This window comes from Nicotiana tomentosiformis, chromosome 4 (assembly GCF_000390325.3).
Source record: "Nicotiana tomentosiformis chromosome 4, ASM39032v3, whole genome shotgun sequence".
NCBI lineage: Eukaryota > Viridiplantae > Streptophyta > Magnoliopsida > Solanales > Solanaceae > Nicotiana > Nicotiana tomentosiformis.
The window spans coordinates 23,352,666-23,360,763 of record NC_090815.1 but is presented as its reverse complement, the minus strand read 5'-3'; positions in this window follow the sequence as shown (position 1 = coordinate 23,360,763).

Sequence of the window (8,098 nt, the reverse complement as noted above, 5' to 3'; positions counted from 1 at the left end):
TTTGAAATTTGATAACACAAAAATTGATTTAGAGCTCGGTGGGATACTATTTCTCGAGGGATTTTGAAGGAGAACTATTGGGTAACGAATTCTAACTTTATTTTGATTATAATACAATAATCTATTGCTGTTTTCCTAGTCTAATTAAGGAATTTACGGGTAAAAGTTTGGAAATGGGGGAAAAGGTTCCCCAATTAAAAATATGAGATTTGAATGGGAATTTGACGTCGGTTTTAGATGATTTTTGTTCGAGTGAACTCGTGAGTGAATGGGTATTTATAAATTGTAATTTTTACCCTATTCCGAGACGTGGGCCCGGGGTGACTTTTGGGTGTTTTTCCTAATTTCACGCTTTAGCTTCAAATTAATTAGCTAAATTAGTTACTTGTAGTTATATTTACATTATGCAATTTATTTGAATAGATTTGGGCCATTTGGAGTCGGATATTCGTGGCAAGAATGTGTTATCGAGGTGATTTGAATGGTTCGAGGTAAGTGGCTTGCTTAACCTTGTGTTGGGGACTATCCCCTTAGGATATTTCGATATTACTTGGTGTGTGAGCGCCGTGTATGTGAGGTGACAAGTACGTACACAGGCATATTTACTTTGGGACTACGTACGTATTCCGGGAGATCCCCAAGCACTGCATATTACTTTGGGACTACGGATGTATATCGGGAGATCCCTCTGTACTGCATATTCATTCGGAACTACTGGACGGTATCTCGGGAGATTCCCCATTGTGTTACTTTGTTCTGAGACAAGGGCTCCCTTAACTGTTAAATTTTTGAGAATTTCTTTAACTGTGTTACCGTAAATTTTTCTTATATCTTTTACTGTTTAATTTATTATATTTACTCTGGTAGGGCCTTGACCTTACCTCGTCACTACTCGATCGAGGTTAGGCTTGGTACTTACTTGGTACCATTGTGGTGTACTCATGCCCTTTCCTGCACATGTTTTCGTGTGCAGATCCAGATACGAGCTATCAGCCTTGGGGTTAGTGCGTGCTGCTGATTCTAGGAGACTTCAAGGTACTTCTGCTTGCGTCTGCAGATCTTCGGAGTCCCCTTCTACTCCCTCGCCTATAGACTTTCTTTATTATCTGCAGGCTTTTGTATAGAGCTACATAGATTATAGAAGCTTGTGACTTAGTGATATTCCGGGTCTTGGGAAAATTATTTTTTATATGTCGAGTGTTACTACTCTTGGCTATTCATAATATGCTGTTTATCTTTAAGATGTTGTCTTTTCTTTATATTTTTCGTAATATTAGGCTTACCTAGTCGTAAAGACTAGGTGCCATCACGACACCATACGGAGGGTTAAGTTGGGTCATGACAAATTGGTATCAGAGCACTAGGTTCATAGGAGTCGCGAGTCACAAGCCAGTTTATTAGAATCTCGCGGATCAGTATTGAGACGTCTGTACTTATCTTCGGGAGGCTATGTAACTGTTAAGAGCAATCATATTTCTTTGATTTCCTTATCGTGCGAGTTATTGACACCAAAAATTCTAAGATTCTATTGTATTCTTTCACGCAGATGGTGAGGACCCGTACTGGGATGACCGACGATTAGGCACCCGAACCCCCTGTCAGAGCCGCTAGAGGCCGGGGTCGGGGTCGGGGTAGAGAATGACCATGCGGTGCAGCCTGAGCACCTGCGAGAGCTGTGTCAGAGAAGCCCCTAGCAACTCCAGCTGGAGGGCCAGCACCGAAGATCCTATTGCTACTCCAGCCCTCCAAGAGACTTTAGTCAGTTCTTGAGCATGTTCAGCACTCTCGCTCTGGCTGAACTATTTTCGATAGCTCCCGCTACATCTCAGGCCGGGGGAGGGTCACAGACTCTCGCATCCCGAACTCCTGAGCAGAGGGTCCAGGTTGATTAGGCCCCAGAGTATATTCCTATGCTCCCAGTGGCTCTGGTTCAGCATGAGATCAGGGTAGGTGCTTCTGAGGTAGAGCAGCTCAGACTTGAGAGGTATAAGAAGTACCACCCACCTACTTTCAGCGGATTAGCTTCAGATGATGCTCTGGTTTTCTTGAGGAGTGTCAACGTATTCTCCGCACTATGGGCATTGTGGAGAGGAGTGGGGTTTCTTTCACCGCTTTCCAGCTAAGGGGAGCGGCATATCAGTGGTGCCGTGCCTATGAGCTGAGTAGTCCGGACGAGGCAGCCTCACTCACTTGGACTCAGTTTTTAGAGATGTTCTTGCATGAGTATGTTCCTCAGAGCCTCAGGGATGCTTGGTGTGCAGAGTTTGAGCAGTTGTGTCAGGGTGCTATGACTGTGTCGAAGTATGCAGTCCGTTTCAGTGAGTTAGCTCGCCATGCACCGGCTCTGGTTGCTACAGTCAGAGAGAGGGTTCGTCTCTTCATTGAGGGACTACACCTTAGTATTTGAACCATTATGGCCAGGGAGTTGGAGATGAACATCACTTATCAGCAGGCAGTGAGCATTGCCAGGAAGGTGGATGGCATGTTTGCCCGGGACAGAGAGGAGAGGGAGGCCAAGAGGTCTTGAGAGACTGGTCATTATTCAGGAGCTCGTGCACCAGCAGCATGCTATGGTAGGGGTTTTGTGAGTCGCCCTGTTCATTCAGCTCTTCCAGCAGCCAGCGGTGTTCCAGCTCCTCCTAGACCTCAGGAGCCCTATTATGCACCTCCAGTATCCAGTGTGCCTCCTACTCGAGGTGCTATCACCGGCCAGTCCAGCAGGCCAGGTCCGAGTCAGTCTCAGCCGCCGCGTCCTCCGAGAGGTTGTTTTGAGTATGGTGACACTCGTCACCTGGTTAGAGATTGCTCCAGAGCCAGGAGGGGTGGACCTCCACAGACTTATCAGCCTCCATGTGCTCTACTGGGTCCTCCGGCCATTCTTCCAGCACCAGCTGCCACCCCACCTCCTCAGCCAGCTCGAGGTGGAGGTCGCCCTAGAGGGGGAGGCCAGGCCATGTACTATGCCCTTCCAGCCCGTTCAGAGGTCGTCGCTTTAGATTCAGTCATCACAGGTATCGTTCTTGTCTGTCATAGGGATGCATCAGTATTATTTGACCCAGGCTCCACGTATTCATATGTGTCCTCTTATTTTGCTCCACATTTGGGGATATCTCGTGATTCTTTGAGTTCCCCTATTTATGTATCTACTCCCGTGGGAGATTCTCTCATTGTGGACCGTGTATATCGGTCGTGTTTGATTGCTCTTAGTGGTTTTGAGAACAGAGTCGATTTGCTATTACTCAGTATGGTAGATTTTGATGTTATCTTGGGCATGGATTGGTTGTCACCCCATTATGCTATTCTTGATTGTCACGCGAAGACCGTGACGTTGGCTATGCCAGGTTTGCCGAGATTAGAGTGGAGAGGTACCTTAGAGTATACTCCCCGCAGGGTCATTTCATTTCTTAGGGCTCAGTGAATGGTTGAGAAGGGGTGTGATGGGTATTTCGCCTATGTGAGAGATGTCAGTATTGATACCCCTATAGTTGAGTCAGTTCCAGTAGTGAGCGACTTTCCAGATGTGTTTCCAGCTGATCTTTCGGGCATGCCACCTGACAGAGATATTGATTTCGGCATTGATTTGTTGTCGGGCACTCAGCCCATATCTATTCCTCCTTACCGTATGGCTCCTCCTGAGTTGAAGGAGTTGAAGGAGCAGTGGTAGGAGTTGCTTGATAAGGGTTTCATCAGGCCTAGTGTATCACCTTGGGGTGCTCCGGTCTTATTTGTGAAGAAAAAGGATGGTTCTATGTGTATGTGTATTGATTATCAGTAGTTGAACAAGGTTACAGTGAAGAACAGGTATCCCATGCCTCACATCGATGATTTATTTGATCCGTTACAGGGTGCCAGGGTGTTTTCCAAGATTGACTTGCGTTCTGGCTATCATCAGTTGAAGATTCGGGACCGGACATCCCGAAGACTACTTTCAGGACCAGATATGGTCACTATGAGTTTCTTGTCATGTCATTTGGGATGACCAATGCCCCCGTAGCCTTTATGCATTTGATGTATAGTGTATTCCGACCTTATCTTGATTCCTTCATCATTGTGTTTATTGACGACATCCTGGTATATTCCCGGTCTTGGGAAGATTATGAGCAGCACCTGAGGACCGTGCTTCAGACTTTGAGGGAGAAGAGGTTGTATGCAAAATTTTCTAAGTGTGAATTCTGGCTTGATTCAGTGGCATTCTTGGGCCACATAGTGTCTTGTGATGGGATCAAGGTAGATCCGAAGAAGGTGGAGGCAGTGCAGAGTTGGCCTAGACCGTCATCATCTACGGGGATCTGCAGTTTTCTTGGTTTGGCGGGGTATTACCGTCGCTTCGTGGAGGGATTTTCATCCATTGCAGCACCTATGACCAGGCTGACCCAGAAGGGTGCTCCATTCAGGTGGACCGAGGAGTATGAGTAGAGCTTTCAGAAGCTCAAGACAGCTTTGACTACAGCCCCAGTATTAGTATTGCTTACAGGTTCGGGGTCCTACACTGTCTATTGTGATGCCTCGGGGATTGGCCTTGGAGCGGTATTGATGGAGGACGGTAGGGTGATTGCATACGCGTCTAGATAGTTGAAGGTGCTTGAGAAGAATTATCCAGTTCATGATCTCGAGTTAGCAGCTATTGTTCACGCCCTGAAGATCTGGCATCATTATTTGTATGGTGTTCCCTGTGAGATTTACACTGACCACCGGAGTTTGCAGTACTTGTCCAGGCAGAAGGATCTTAATTTGCGTCAGCGGAGGTGGTTGGAGCTACTTAAAGACTATGATATCACTATATTATACCACCCGGGGAAGGCCAATGTAGTGGCCGACACCTTGAGTCGTCGGGCAGAGAGTTTGGGGAGTTTGGCATATCTTCCAGCAGCTGAGATGCCCTTAGCCTTGGAGGTTCAGGCCTTAGCCAACCAGTTTGTGAGATTGGATATTTCAGAGCCTAGCCAGGTATTAGATTGCTCGGTCTTCTCTTTATGACCGTATCAGGGAGTGCAAGTATGATGATCCTCATCTTCTAGTTCTTTAGGACAGGGTTCGGCAAGGTGATACCAGAGATGTGACTATTGGTAATGACGGTGTGATGAGGATGTAGGGCCGGATCTGTGTGCCCAATGTAGATGGGCTTCGGGAGTTGATTCTCGAGGAGGCCCACAGCTCGCGGTACTCCATTCATCCCAGTGCCGCAAAGATAGATCGGGATTTGAGACAACACTACTAATGGAGGAGGATGAAGAAGGATATAGTTGGGTTTGTGGCCAAGTGTCTCAACTGTCAGTAGGTTAAATATGAGCATCAGAGACCGGGTGGATTACTTCATAAGTTAGAGATCCCAGAGTGGAAGTGGGAGCGGATCACCATGGACTTTGTGGTTGGACTTCCTCGGACTTTGAGAAAGTTCGATGCTACTTGGGTGATCGTGGATCGGCTGACCAAGTCAGCTCATTTTATTCCAATGTTGACCACTTACTCTTCAGAGAGATTGGCTGAGATTTATATCAGAGAGATTGTTCGACTTCATGGTATTCCAGTATCCATCATTTCAGACAGAGGTACACAGTTCACATCACGATTTTGGAGAGCCGTACAGCAGGAGTTGGGTACTAGGGTGGAGTTGAGCACAATCTTTCACCCTCAGATGGACGGGCAGTCCGAGCGCATGATTCATATTCTTGAGGATATGCTTTGTGCCTGTGTGATGGAGTTCGGAGGGTCATGGGACCAATACTTGCCACTTGTAGAGTTCGCTTACAACAACAGTTACCAGTCCAGCATTCAGATGGCACTATATGAGGCTTTATATGGTAGGCAGTGCTGGTCCCCAGTGGGATGGTTTAAGTCGGGCGAGGCCCGATTGTTGGGTACAGATTTGGTCCAGGATGCCCTGGATAAGGTGAAGGTGATTTAGGAGAGACTTCGCATAGCCCAGTCCAGGCAGAAGAGTTATGTAGACCGTAAGGTTTGTGATTTGGCATTTATGGTTGGTGAGCGGGTCTTGCTTCGGGTATCGCCTATGAAGGGTGTCATGAGGTTCGGGAAGAAGGGCAAGCTGAGCCCGAGGTTCATTGTTCCTTTTGAGATATTGCGGCGAGTTGGGGAGGTTGCTTATGAGCTTGCCTTGCCTCCCAGCCTAGCGAGAGTTCACCCGGTATTCCACGTGTCTATCCTCCGGAAGTATCACGGTGATCCGACTCATGTATTGGATTTCAGCTCAGTCCAGTTGGACAAAGATCTATCTTATGTTGAGGAGCCAGTAGCCATTTTGGACAGGCAAATCAGAAAGCTCAGGTCAAAGAATATTGCTTCAGTAAAGGCCCAGTGGAGGGGTCAGCCGGTCGAGGAGGCAACTTTGGAGACCGAGCAGGATATGCGCAGCCAGTACCCTCTTCTTTTCACAGTTTCAAGTATGTCTTTATACTCGTTCGAGGACGAACAATTATTTTAAGAGGGGGAGGATGTAACGACCCGGCCGATCATTTTGAGAATTTGAGCCCCGATCCCCTAATATCTGCTTTCCCCATATTTGTTTCTGTTTTTGGGATTTGCCGGAGTGTTTGGTTATGGAATTCAGAGAGTTTTGGGACACTTAGTCCCTAGTTATGAGTTTAAGCCTTAGAGTTTGGACCGTAGTCGGAACTATGTGAAGATGGATCCGGAATGGAATTACGTCAACTCCGTTAGATCCGTTGAGTGATTTTGGGGCTAGGAGCACATCCGGAATGTGTTTTGGAAGTCTCTAGTAGATTTAGGCTTGAATTGGCGAAAGTTAGTTTTTCGACGATTTCGGCCGATAGTGGAAATTTTGATATCGAGCTCGGAATGGAATTACAAAAGTAGCTATAGGTTTGTAATGTCATTTGTGACCTGTGTGTAAAATTTTAGGTCAATCGGACTAGATTTGATGTGGTTCAGCATCGTTTGTAGAATTTGGAAAATTTTAAATTCTTAGGCTTGAATTCATGCTTAATTCATGATTTTGGTGTTCTTCGACGTGGTTTGAAGGCTCGACTAAGTTCGTATGGTGTTTTAGGATTGGTTGGTATATTTGGTTGAGGTCTCGGGGGCCTCGGGTGTGTTTCAGATGTTTAACGGAAAGAAATTTGGACTTAGGAAAATCTGGTGCATTGCTGGTTCTGGTGTTTCGCACCTGCGTAGGGGAGTCCGCAGGTGCGGACTCGCAGGTGCGCTTGAGAGTTCGCAGATGCAGAAATGAACAGGGCATGCTGGGCTCACAGGTGCGGTTGGTCGTCCGCAGAAGCGGAGCCGCAGATGCGGCCAGGGGTCGCAAATGCGGACCCAGCCCAATAAGTGACTTCCGCACCTGCGTTGATTTTTCCGCAGGTGCGAGACCGCAGATGCAGCCCCATGAGCGCAGATGCGGAAATTGCTGGGCAGAAAAGGGGATTTCGAGGGTTTGAAATTTCATAACACAAAATTTGATTTGGAGCTCGGTGGGAGACGATTTCTCGAGGGATTTTGGAGGAGAACTATTGGGTAACGAATTCTAACTCTATTTTGATCATAATACAATAATCTATTGTTATTTTCCTAGTCTAATTAAGGAATTTGAGGGTAAAAGTTTGGAAATGGGGGAAAAGGTTCCCCAATTAAAAATCTGAGATTTGAATGGGAGTTTGACGTCGGTTTTAGATGATTTTTGTTCGAGTGAACTCGTGAGTGAATGGGTGTTTATAAATTGTAATTTTTACTCGATTCCGAGACGTGGGCCCTGGGTGACTTTTGGGCTTTTTGACCTAATTTCACACTTTAGCTTCGAATTAATTAGCTAAATTAGTTACTTGTAGTTATATTTACATTATGCAATTTATTTGAATAGATTCGGGCCATTTGTTGTCGGATACTCGTGGCAATAACGTGTTATCGAGGTGATTTGAGCGGTTCGAGGTAAGTGGCTTGCCTAACCTTGTGTTGGGGACTTTCCCCTTAGGATATTTCGATATTACTTGGTGTGTGAGCGCCGTGTACGTGAGGTGACGAGTACGTACACAGGCTATTATTGCAAAATTCCCGTTTATCCTTTTCTAATCATAAATTGTTCCTCTTATTAAATTGCACTAATATGCTTAATTGTTTAGTTTAG